At 46.7% G+C, this 13,369-nt stretch overlaps 1 protein-coding gene and 2 non-coding genes across 3 annotated transcripts in view; 1 reads left to right on the forward strand and 2 right to left on the reverse strand.

Moving 5' to 3' along the window:
* LOC142496807 (zinc finger protein 783-like) overlaps positions 1–11,374 on the reverse strand; it is a 35,242-nt gene extending 23,868 nt beyond the window's left edge. The window contains exon 1 of the mRNA XM_075603760.1: positions 11,303–11,374. The gene's annotated coding sequence lies outside the window, so the exon portion shown is untranslated. The remainder of the gene's footprint in view (positions 1–11,302) is intronic.
* Positions 11,375–11,556: 182 nt separating this feature from the next.
* TRNAD-GUC (transfer RNA aspartic acid (anticodon GUC)) lies at positions 11,557–11,628 on the forward strand. The gene has a single exon. It is a non-coding gene; the product is annotated as a tRNA-Asp (tRNA).
* A 369-nt stretch (positions 11,629–11,997) lies between these two features.
* On the reverse strand, positions 11,998–12,079 carry TRNAS-UGA (transfer RNA serine (anticodon UGA)). The gene has a single exon. It is a non-coding gene; the product is annotated as a tRNA-Ser (tRNA).
* Positions 12,080–13,369: the final 1,290 nt, after the last annotated feature.

Below are 13,369 nucleotides of genomic sequence, written 5' to 3' on the forward strand. Positions count from 1 at the left end.
GCAGACCTGGAGGACTGCGTGGAGCCATCCTGGATAGGTTCCCTTGATTGGCAGGCAGGTGAGGACTCTTGTCTTGACAGGAGATCATATTTCTGTATTGGGGGCGGGTCTTCACTGCCAGAGCAGTGAATAAATTAACTTCGCCCGGCGCGCGCTGTTCAGACGCGCGCCCGAGCAACATGGCGGCCGCGTGAGGTACTGCTGGAAACCGGGGACGCCGAGGACGACGGGGAACCCCCAGAACCGACGGAGGTGAGTGGCGCTGGCGAGAGGTGCGCGCCACGGCAGCAGGAGAGCATATATCAGCAGAGGAACCAGGGCGCGGGCGCTGCGATCCCTGATTCCTCACAGTACCCCCTCCTTCAGGATCGACCTCAGGACGATCCCTCCATGGTTTAGATGGAAACTTCTTACGAAAGCGTTTGAGGAGTCCTGGAGCATGAATATCTTTCAGGGGTACCCATGACCTCTCTTCGGGTCCAAAACCTCTCCAGTGGACCAAGAAGTGGACTTTACCTCTTGAAAGACGGGAATCCAGTAGAGCCTGTATTTCATACTCTTCGTTACCCTGTACCATCACAGGATCTGGTTTCGAAGTGTGATCCGGAAAGAGGCTACTGGAGATAAAAGGTTTGAGAAGTGAGGTGTGAAAGACATTCGGAATTCTCATGCTTTGAGGAAGTTGGAGTCGAAAAGAAACCGGATTAACCTGCTCCAAAATGGAAAAGGGACCCAGGAACCTAGGAGCCAATTTGAGGGAAGGCGTTTTGAGACGGATGTTCTTGGAAGATAGCCAAACCTTGTCCCCGGGTTTGTATTCGGGTGCCGGACGACGGTGACGATCAGCCTGATTTTTAGATGTCAAGGATGTTTTTTGTAATGCAGATTGTATTCTGGACCAAGAGTCTTGTAGGAGAGCAATATGTTCGTCCACGGCTGGTACCCCAGAGGATTCTTTAGTAATAGGTAGGCGAGCCGGATGGAATCCGTAGTTGATAAAGAAGGGAGTCTCGTGGGTGGACTCATTCCTGGAAGAATTGAATGCGTACTCAGCCCAGATAAGTAATTCTGCCCAGTCATCCTGAGAATTAGAGACGAAGCACCTTAAGTATTTCTCGAGGGATTGATTAACCCTCTCGGTCTGTCCGTTGGATTGAGGGTGATATCCAGAAGAAAAGGAAGACGAGATACCTAGTCTCTTGGTGAAATTTCTCCAGAACTTGGAGACGAACTGGGAACCCCGATCGGACACGATGGATGTAGGAATCCCATGGATCCGGAAAATCTCTTTGGCAAAGATATCCGCAAGGGCGGGTGAGGAGGGTAATCCTTTGAGAGGGATAAAGTGTGCCATCTTGGAAAACCGATCTACTACCACAAGAATGGTATTCATGCCATTCGACCTAGGCAACTCCACAATAAAATCCATCGAAATGTGGGACCAGGGACGCTTCGGAATAGGTAAAGGTAAGAGAAGACCCTGAGGTTTCTGACGAGGAATCTTGTTACGCGCACATACCGGACAGGACCGTGTAAATTCCAGAATGGTTTTAGCCATATTGGGCCACCAAAAGGTACGACGGATAAGGTCCAAGGTTTTCTTGAATCCAGGATGCCCTGCCGAACGGACGGCGTGTCCCCAGTCCAGTATTTCAGGGATAAATTTGGGTTCCACATACAAAGAGTCTTTAGGAACCACCAGACCGGACGGGAGGTTCTCTTGAGATTTGATGATCCTCTCCAGATTCTTGAATGCCACAGCTGCTAAGATTCTTTGTTTAGGGAGGATGAACTCAGTGGTTTTCTCTGATCTCTCTTCAGAAGAGTATTGCCGGGAGAGAGCATCCGCCTTGACGTTCTTAGTACCGGGAATGTATGAGAGAACAAAATTGAATCTAGAGAAAAATATGACCAGCGAGCTTGGCGAGGACCTAAGCGACGAGCATTCTCAATGTATAATAAGTTCTTATGGTCCGTAAGGATGGTGAATGGCTCTTTTGACCCCTCCAGAAGATGTCTCCATTCTTGAAGAGCCATTTTGACGGCCAAAAGTTCCCTATTGCCCACGTCATAATTCCTCTCTGCCGATGAAAATCTTTTGGAGAAAAACCCGCAAGGATGAAGTTTATCCTGGGAAGAAAATTTCTGCGACAGAACCGCCCCAGCCCCACAGTCCGAAGCGTCAACCTCTAAGGTGAAGGGGAAATTCGTGTTAGGGTGTCGAAGGATGGGAGCAGAGACAAAAGTTTGTTTCAGTGTCTCGAATGCCGTGACAGCTTCTGGAGACCAAGATGTAGGGTCTGCACCTCTCTTGGTCAGTGCCGTGATAGGAGCGACAATGGTGGAAAAGTTGCGGATAAACTTCCGGTAATAATTAGAAAAACCCAAAAACCGTTGAACAGATTTGAGGGAATTGGGTTGTGGCCAATCCACGACGGCCTTTAGCTTCTCTGGGTCCATGGCCAAACCTTTGTTGGAGATGATGTATCCGAGAAAAGAAGTGGTAGACTGATGAAAAATGCATTTCTCCATTTTAGCAAACAACCGGTTCTCGCGGAGGCGTGAAAGCACAAACTTCGTATGGATGATATGATCCTGTAAGTTTTGAGAAAAAATAAGGATGTCATCCAGGTATACAATGACAAATATATTAAGAACGTCTCGAAAGATGTCATTGATGAAGTCCTGAAAAACTGCCGGTGCATTGCATAACCCGAAGGGCATCACTAGATATTCGTAGTGTCCGCTACGGGTGTTGAAGGCAGTCTTCCATTCATCGCCCTCCCGGATGCGGATGAGGTTGTATGCCCCACGGAGATCCAGTTTAGTAAAGAGATTGGCCCCCTGAAGTCTATCAAAGAGTTCGGAGATGAGTGGGAGTGGATAACGATTCTTCACCGTGATATGGTTCAGACCCCGGTAATCAATACATGGTCTGAGAGTACCATCTTTCTTTTTGACAAAGAAAAATCCAGCCCCCGCAGGAGAATTGGAATGACGTATGAAACCCCGCTTAAGATTCTCACGAATATATTCGTCCATAGCTTTAGTCTCGGGCAACGAGAGAGGATAAGATTTGGCTTTCGGCAAGGTATAACCAGGTACCAGATCAATCGGACAATCGTAGGAACGATGAGGAGGTAGAAGTTCAGACTGAGCCTTGCTGAAAACGTCCAAGAATTCGGCGTATGGAGAAGGCAACTCCCTCAGAGAACTTGATGTATTGGCTAATAGAAAGGATGGTTGCTTGATAGAGGGAAAAGGTTTCTCTGACCTTGACCTCCAGTTAATAGGGTTAGGAGACACCCAATCGATGAGTGGATTATGCTTCTGTAACCAGGGCAAGCCAAGCGTGATAGGTGTTCCTGGGGCATGAATAACATCAAAACCCAGAGTCTCTTTGTGAGAATGAGTAGAAAGGGTGATAGGTCCGGTCTCTAAGGAGATATAAGCCGGGGTGAGAGGTCGATTATCAATCCCGACCAAGGCAACGGGAGAGTCCTTCCTGGAAAGCGGAATTTGATTTTGCTCAGAAAAGGTTTGATCTATGAAATTCCCTCCTGCGCCGGAATCGATAAATGCAGCAGTGGAGGTGCGGAAAGTCGGTCCTGAAAGGGAGACGGGAATAGTCAATCTTTTGGGAAATTCCCTTCTTGGAGGGGGACAAGGAGATTCAGTACCCAGAGAGCGCCCCTTCGTACTCACTGGTCTTAGTCGTTTCCCGGAGATGGAGGATGGTTACGGGTACTCTGCTCAGAAGCTCCGCAATGATGGCACGATTCCCCAGTAGAGCGAAGTTGTCGTGACGGTACCCGAGGTTGCTGAACTCCAAGTTGCATCGGCTCTGGAGCCTCCAGCGCCAGTAACGGGGATACGACGGGTCTCTGGTTAGTAGAGAACCTGGAAAAGGAAGCACGGAAAGGCGTAGCCCGGGGAAGCTGACGCTGAGCGCGGCGTACCTGAAGGCGCTGATCCATACGAGTAGCCAGGGTGATGAGATCCTCCAGTAACTCTGGCCTGGTGTGGGAAGCAAGTTCATCCTTCAGAGACTCCGATAGACCTCTCCAGAAGGCGGCGACTAAAGCCTCCTGACCCCAATGAGTCTCAGCTGCTACGGTTCTGAATTCCAAGGCGTATTGACCCACAGGCCGACGTCCCTGTGTAAGCTCTAGCAGGGTATCAGAAGCAGTCTCTTGACGTGCGGGGATATCAAAAACCTGTCGAAAGTCCCGTCTGAAGGCCGCGTAATCGCGGGTAATATCAGGGCGTAGTTCCCAGATCGGAGAAGCCCATGCCAGTGCATTACCTGTGAGCAGACTATATACGTAGGCTACCTTTTTCTGGCCAGTAGCATACAGCTGGGGAGCCATCTCGAACTGGATCTCGCACTTGTTGAGAAAGCCACGACAGGTGTGTGGATCCCCTGCGTAGGGCCTTGGAGCCGGAATCTTCGGAACTGAAAATGAAGTGGAAGATAAGTCAGACTGCGCCGGGGGTGCAGCCGCAGGCAGAGCCTGTAAAGGGCGGTCCGATACCTGTTGGGAGAGGAGAGCCACTTGATCCGTTAAGGTCTGTATTTGTTGGTACATGGCCGTCATCATAGAGTCCACAGTCTGGTCTGCGTCTTGTGGGCTCGACATAATGTTACGCCGGTGCTGCCCGCAGACCAGACCCGTTCCTTTCACTGAGGTGAGGAACGTATAGAAGCACGCACCCGCAGCAAAGGGAGCGTGTCCGGAGTGTGGTGATTTTGGCGTTGCCAGGCCAGGTGTATTTCGCTAGCAATACTTGCCGGTACCGGTGTAGAAATGCCGTTGTCGTTGCCGATAGCCAAGGTCTGGGATTGGAGAATACTGGAAGGTCGTTTCTCCAAGCAGGGGTCTAGAGCCAGAGAGAGACGTCCGCCAAGCCAAGTCGTAACCTGAGTGAATGAGAGAGAAAACGTCAGAGTAGTAATCCAAGTGAAAACTATGTCGAGCAATGAATGATAGGAAGGACTGGCATTATAAAGTGTGGCTGACCAATCAGAAGTGAAGGCAGACCTGGAGGACTGCGTGGAGCCATCCTGGATAGGTTCCCTTGATTGGCAGGCAGGTGAGGACTCTTGTCTTGACAGGAGATCATATTTCTGTATTGGGGGCGGGTCTTCACTGCCAGAGCAGTGAATAAATTAACTTCGCCCGGCGCGCGCTGTTCAGGCGCGCGCCCGAGCAACATGGCGGCCGCGTGAGGTACTGCTGGAAACCGGGGACGCCGAGGACGACGGGGAACCCCCAGAACCGACGGAGGTGAGTGGCGCTGGCGAGAGGTGCGCGCCACGGCAGCAGGAGAGCATATATCAGCAGAGGAACCAGGGCGCGGGCGCTGCGATCCCTGATTCCTCACAGTATGGCTATGTCTTGCCTCTTTGCCTCTGGCAATTTTGCCTCAAAAACCATTTTTAACATGGTTCCCTATAGGCTTAAGCTTGCTGTATGGTCACAGCTTTGAGCACAGCCAGGGTTAAGGTGCATCCTTTTCTGTATCGAATTCTACTCCCAGAAATCTTAAGAGCTGAGTGGGTACCAAATGGCTCTTGTCTCTGTTTATTAACCAACCGTGATGTTCTAGGAAGGTTATTACCATTTTCTGGTCTTGTTGGAGTTTCCCCCCATCCTTTGATTTTACCAGGATGTCGTCCAGGTAAGGGTATATCTCTACCCCCCTTTTTCTCATCTCTGCCACTAGAGTGGCTAGAACCTTTGTAAACGACCTTGGGGAAGTTGCCAGACCAAATGGTAGTACTGTGTATTGATAATGCTCTTGATTTACTGCAAACCTTAGGAATCTTTGATGCCCTTTTGCTATTGGTACATGTAAATAAGCGTCTTTTAAGTCTATCGCCACCATCCAGTCTCCTGGTTGTACCTCTTGTATAATCAGATTTACCGACACCATCTTGAACTTTCTTATCTTCAAGAATGAATTTACCTTTCTTAGGTCTAGGATTGCTCTGTAATCCCCTGTAGGAATCTTTACCAAAATTATTCTGGGAAAAATTCCGCTTCCTCTTACCTTTTCTATTACTTCTGCCTGTAGTAATTTCCTTAAAGCCGTATTCCTATAACAGCTGGATTCTCAGAAGCTGAACACCTCTTTATCTTGATTTTATTCATCTGTTGGACTGAATCTCCTGGCTCTGTCCTGATGCCTTTGTTATTATTGCATCTAGTTTGCTGCAGAATAGGAATTCACCTTCAATGGTAATGTACATAAGGTGTTCTTTGATGCTGTGTCAGCCATCCACTGTCTGAGCCATAAAGCTCTTCTTGCTGATACCGCTAGTGCCATAGACTTGGCTGCTATTTTTACTGCATCCAATGAGGCTTCTGCTATGTAATCAGTTGCCCATTTCACCACTGAACGCCTTTGGTGAGGCCTGAACTACAACCTTGGCATAGCTTAGCATATACTGACATATAAGTACTGTGCGCTAACCCAGTACGCCACTGGAGCATGTTACTTTGTCTATTGCCTCTTCATGTTGACAATCCACACTCGCATAGCCCTAGCAGTTGATGTAGTTGCTATGGCTGGTTTGTAGGCTGTATGCATAATCCATCCCTCTAAGGGGATTGTGGTCTTTTTTACTATTCTAGAAATAGCAATATCCACCTTTGGGCTAACCTCCCCATTTCTCACCTCTTCTTGTGGGAATGGATACATCTTCCCAAACCTTTAAGGCGTAATACTCTGGTGTCTGGTCGCGCCAACTCCACCTGAATGAGGTGCTTAATTACTTGATGGATAGTAAAGACTCTACCTTTTAAAGCAGCAGCAATAGTAGTACTAGTAGCAGTAGTAGCAATAGTAGCAGTAGTATCAGTAGTAGCAGTAGTAGCAGTAATAGTAGCAGTAGTAGTAGCAGTAGTAGTAGCAGTAGTAGTAGCAGTAGTAGCAGTAGTAGCAGCAGTAGTAGCAGTCGTAGCAGCAGCAGCAGCAGCACGCCTAGCCTGTCAAAGCAGGCCAGTACAGAAACTCTTGAAGCAACCAGGACACTTTTTGTCTTTTGTGTGTTAACTCCTAAATGTCTTTCAGTTCCAAAACCTGTATCATGGCTTTGATGAGTGGATCCACCCTTTCTTCATCAATTTCAGATTATTCCTGAATATCTTGATCTGATGAATCCATTTCATTCTCTGACACATGAAAACAACTTTCAGACCCATATGGTGAAAAACCTTTCCCCTTAACCAGACTGGTCTGGGATATAGATCTTTCCTGCGCAGGGTTAACAGCTTGCTGCACTGCCGCATCAACTCTCTGTTTAACAGCCTCCTTCATCAATAAAGAAAATGCTCATTTGTTCACTGGTATCACCTGCAGGTGTCTAAGACAATCTTCACATAATTACTTCCCTATTAGGGCTGGTTTCTCACAAGCTGAACACCATTTAGTTTCTTAGCAACCTTCATTTATGTTGCAGGGATTCCCCCGTCCCTTTTGAAGATCCTGCTTCTGGGAGGGTAACCACCGAACTAATTTATAAAAACAAAATAAATACTAAACATACACCCTAATGTATATATATATATATACCATCTCTCTTTTCCCATTGTAGAACTAAACTAAGGACTCACCTAGTCTTGGGAACTGATGTTTTGGGTGTTTCCATTTTTGCATCCATATCCAGCACTTGGCTTCTCCCTGCTGAGCGTTCCATGCTGCAGCTTCACTCACACATACATCGTGTGGCCGTCGCATCCGTGACGTCATCAAGTGCTCGTGCTCGTGCACCCGCACGGCTCGCGTGTCCGTGCACGCACTTGCCAGCCTGCACGCGCGCGCTCCCGAGCGGCTACGTGCCCTGTACCCTTCTCCGCAGTATACCTGATACACCTGCGGTCCTCTGAACCTCCTAGGTTCACCGCGGATTCCTGGGGTAGTACCGCCGCGTTGCTACGCTGTTGCGGTCTGACAGAGCTCCTCCGCTCGCAGCTATTGCTGCTCCCCCTTCCGCGTGTGGCGGGCTGCCGGGTACCTTACCGCAGCGTTCTGGCGCTTATGCGGTGAGTCTGGGCCTCCATGGGTCCCTGCTGCAGCTGTTGTGCGCCTCGTATCTTGGGCATTGCACTAAGCTTTCCTCGCGCTGCAGCTGTTTCCTGCCACCCAACAGGGGCACCCCCGACTCTAAGGGGTCTCCGACTTGCCCCCCGCAGGGCGCACCGCGGAGCTTCAGGGCAGAGAGGTTGAGACCCTGGTTATCTGCACAAAGTGCAGTAGGTGAGCCCTGTTTAAAAAATAACAAATCCTACACCTAGCTGTGAGGACAGGAAAAAGACTAGTGTGCAGGTAGAGGGAGGGGCCTTATATGGCCTACCTGCAAAAGTCTACTTCCTGTCCTACCTAGAGTGAGAAGGGATTAACCCAATGGTGCCCACTGCCAGGGTGATCAGGAAATAATATTTCCTTTATAACACAATATAACGCTATGGCCACCAAAATAAGGAATATTTTTGCCAAACATTGGCCTATATTGTTACAGGATGCAACTTTGTCACAGATACTAACAGGTAGCACTGAGTATTTGGAGGCTATTGCCAGTTTGTGTCAGGGTCACGTTCATAGGAGACCAGAGTGCCACACAGGGATCACAAGCACCAGACCGAACGAGAGTTAAATAAATAAGGTTTATTCCAGCTGGAGCCAACAGGTAGCAACACAAATGCAGAAACACAGTTACAACTCACCGAGAGGGCTCACCAACTCTCACCAGGAAGCCAGCAAGATCTGCCCAACAGGATATCCCAGTAACTCTGGGACCACCTCCTTCTCAGGTCACAATTCATGTTTCCAGTTAGTCTCCAGTCACCGAAACGAACCATGAACAACTGTAGAACTCTGATTGGCATTGGCTTACATACTGTAGAAACTTGGCCTCATTTGAATGCATGGAAAACCGGGTGCCAACCAATCAGCAAAGAGATTGTCTTTATAGAGCCAGACACCGAGGGCTCGGCCGAGATGGACCGACCAATCAGAACTGGGGCCTGGATCACTGCTGTAGGATGGCCCCAAGGAGTGGGGCCTCAGGGAGAGGGAAATTTGAACTGGCCAATAGGGAACGACTAAATGGTTACACCAGGTCCCTCTTAATTGAACTCAAAGTACATATTAGTGGTTATATAGTATGATAAAATCATCAGGAATTAAATATTCCTATAGAACAAGATGTCCAATACACCTTATATGTACCACTGACTTATAAAAGGAATTATTCAAAAATAATAAAGTTGTATTCAACTAGATAACGACGCTTCTGATTTATTTACAGTGATGGTTAAAATAATAGGGAATGAGCCAATGGGCTAGGACCCAGGCATCGCTCCCGGTTTCAGCTACATACCTCCCCGCAGGGCATAGGCGCCTCACTGCCAGGGACAGGAGAATACTCCGGCCTTGGAGTGTGTACTCTCCCAGCAGGTGGGTGCTATGACGGTAGGGGCAATGTGGCCAGTATATTAAAAGGAAAAGGATCCCAGATAGAGTGAGCACTCAATAACTCTAATAGTGTTGATGGTGTACATAGAGTGTATTACAACTTAGTATTTTCATCAATAACTTAGAATAAGGTGAGCACAAACAATTCAAAATGGCGAAATTTACGGATTTAATTTGGCTAATTAAAGTGCTGCAACTTATTAACCTATTCAGGCATGTACCAATCTAAGTTGCATACTCAGTAAGGTGCCAAGTATAAGGGATTTACAATATACCATATAGTTGCCAGTGTGTATTAGGTCTACATTTATGCACCTTCCTATCGGAACAAAATGTAGAAAGAATGGCGCACAGCCAAAGAGTGGGTCAAAAAGTGATACTAATTATTTCTTTAATGAAAGGGCACACGGCCCGAAACGCGTTGGTGTGGTGCTACCTGGGGGGGTTTGTCTGATCCAGTTATGGAATAAAAGTTTATTTTTTAACCTTTGACCCTCCTCCTGCTTTTTTGGCAGTGCGCTGCCTGTTTTCCCCTTTTTTTCTATGGTCTTCTCTACTGGTGGATCGCACGTCGCTTGGATAACGCCGCATAGAACCGCACTGAAGGATACAAGAGAACAACTAACTGTGAGTTATTCTGTGGACTTATGTCTTTTCATTTAATCAGCGCTTGGGATATTATTTGTGCTATACATATATATATATATGTGCCTGTGAGCACTAGGTACTAGTCCCTGTCCCCTGCAAGGGATGCTGCACTTTTAAATCCTAGACAGTGCCAAGGTCCAGGCGGATATTTACTTATCTATACAAACGGTCTCTCTGTTTTTTGAAGCACCAGCTACCCCTACTCCTGTTCCCACCCATATCCCTGGTCGGTCTGTCTCGGACGTGCCCTCAGTCTCTGGTAGGTTCAGAGAATACATTTTGGTCCGCAGCCGGTTTGCCATGTTCTCAGAATGAGGCTGGAAGAGTGTGTACGTGGTTAGTCTCGGTGTCAGAGACTAACTGGAAATACAAATAGAGAATAGAGACATGCCAAGTGACTGGGATTTTCGGAGGTGGACGGATCGTGGAAGACATCCTGCATAAGCTAGATTTGGCAGCGCCCTGCACCTAGTTAGCTAGGAGTCCCCCGTAAACCCATTTTTTGGTACACTGTTGCCCCCGTTGGCTCAGGCCAAAATATTATTTAACTCCTTAGTTCTTTTTGCTGTTTTGATCTTGGAGTAATCGTCTGGTCTCCAATGACAAGGACAATAGTATATTACATCTTTACTTTAAGAGCAAAATACACATAGAAACCATCCCTAAGCATGACACCGTACAAGGAAAAGTTGGGCAGTGCATAGTTAATGACAGTCTTTTCCATTCACCTGAATAGGAGTTACTGTCTAGTTATTTATGCATTAGCCAGCTTCTCACTATATTGAAGCTGGGACCAAAGAGAATTACAGACACTGGGGCCTATTCATTAAGCTGCAAGAAAGGTGATTCCATGCAAAAAAAAGACATTCCCTGAATATATCAATTCATTTAAATGCACAAATTACAGTTTCACCCTTGACCACATTTGTAGACCTAGTGAGACATGCTATATTCTGAATCAGAAAAAAAATATATATTATTTATTTATAGATGTTACTAAGTTTATAGTAATAGATATTTCTTGGATATGTTAAAATACATAAATTCAAAGAGACTGTGATTGGGAGCTGGTCATTGCATTTCTTCCACGGTTACAAAATAATTACTACAATTAACCACCCCTTAAACATGCTGTGAAATGTGAATTACAACAAAATAGCAAAAATGCTCCTACCTCCAGCAGCAGCAGCTAAAGGGGTGCGTGTGTGTACACAGACTTTGCACTGATTAACTAGAAGCTGTCATATGATCTCACGTTTCACCAGGCAGACTTCTGGGAGTTGTAGTCCTGGTCATGAATCAGCGTTGTAAATGCCACAGACGCAGGACCACATGTCCCAGCAACCCTTACACTAGGGTGTTAGCTAATGAATACAGGATTTTCACATTATGCTTAAAAAAGGGTTTTGTGGAAATGCACACAGCAGATCCTCGTTAGTATAGTGGTCAGTATCCCCGCCTGTCACGCGGGAGACCGGGGTTCAATTCCCCGACGGGGAGGCTTCATTTTTTATTTTTTTTTTCAAAACAAATTTATATCTAGTATATATAATAATGACGTTAGTTTTCCTTGATTTTTTTTTCAAATCAATTTACTGGGTTTCTGTACATGTTGAAATAAATAGAAACATAGTGATTTCGTTGAAGTTTATTATATGAGTATATTGAATGTTACTTTATAGAGCGACTATATTTTGGGTCAAACCCCCAGGAAAAAGGTCACAGACACATGTGAGGGTTGTTGCAGATCGTAATAAACCGCATAGAGGAGTCTTGCTGGAGGATCAGAGACGGGGGAAGGTGGAGGAAAATTAGGTAAATTAGGTCAGGGGCAGATCAAATATTGGTCATAAGCTCAATAAAAAAACTCGTAGCCGGCAGGATTCGAACCTGCGCGGGGAGACCCCAATGGATTTCAAGTCCATCGCCTTAACCACTCGGCCACGACTACTAATGATACACCATGGACTGATTTAGATTTACAACATGAAATATCTGCAGATGACACTGATATTTTCTTGTATTAATATATTACTAATATTTGAATTATGTCTTCAGATCACTTGGTTGCCTACATTTATATCACCAACTATTTGTATAACTTCTCAGCCTAATGCAGCAGCCAGGGGAAAAATGTGTGTGTGATTATATATATATATATATACACACACACACATTTTAAGTTACGGTGGGTGAAAAAGGCGACAAGAAACCGCCACCGTATAGCATATAAAATGTGCATATAAAACCTAAAATGTGTATGGTAAATCCTACCCAGCCTTGAAAATTGCAAAGCCAGTACATGCAGTCCTCGGTTATCGAACGTAATCTGTTCTGGAAGTAGCGTTGGATAGTGACACCGTTGTAAAGTGAGTCCCATGTTAATCAGTGGCGGTGAGCGTTGGATAACGCATTCAGGCATTGGATAACGCATTCCGCCGTCGAAAAACGGCCCATAGGGTTGCATTGTAAGGCGTTGGATATGCCATTCGTTGTAAAGTGAAACATTGGATAACGAGGACTACCTGTACAACCAACCTCACACTGATGAGAACCATCATGGTTGAAACATGTCTGTGAGTGGTTTCTCTGGCTTTGCATATAATCCCATGATGTGCTTAAATGCTGTGTTAACAGCGAGCATTATCTTATATGGGTTCCATGTAAAAATGGACCACTGGTTTCCGGATAGCGCATTTAGGAGTTCTTCAATCCGGGGAAGAGTGTACTGGTCGGGTACATTGCGAATGTTCAAGGTCCGATAATCCACACATAACCAGACCAACCCATTTTTCTTCCGCACCACCACAATCGGCGATGCATAGGGGCTACGGGATTCCGTGACTATGCCCGCTGACTATCTCTTGCAGGATGTCTCTCACATCTTCCACATCCCGAGGGGCTATCCTGCGGGATCGCTCCCGATAAGGAGTAGTATCACTTAACCGGATGGTGTGTTGGACGCTGCGACTGCAACCCACATTCATATCACTAGTTGAGAGTACTTCTCGTCTCGCTTCTAGTTTAGCCCTTAGTCGTTCTCTCCACTCATCAGTCAGGATGGAGTCTCCAAAATCGAAGGCCAAGCCGGCTGCTTGTTCTGGTATTGCTGCCGTATTTGCTTGCACTCCTATCTGCTCGACGGGAGTGACAGGATATATTCGCCCTAGACTTTGACCATAATCGAAGGGCATGGGATACGGGGAGATATTCTGAACAAACACCTGGACTCTCCTTGGCA

The sequence above is a fragment of the Ascaphus truei genome, chromosome 6 (genome assembly GCF_040206685.1).
Source record: "Ascaphus truei isolate aAscTru1 chromosome 6, aAscTru1.hap1, whole genome shotgun sequence".
In the NCBI taxonomy this organism is placed as follows: domain Eukaryota; kingdom Metazoa; phylum Chordata; class Amphibia; order Anura; family Ascaphidae; genus Ascaphus; species Ascaphus truei.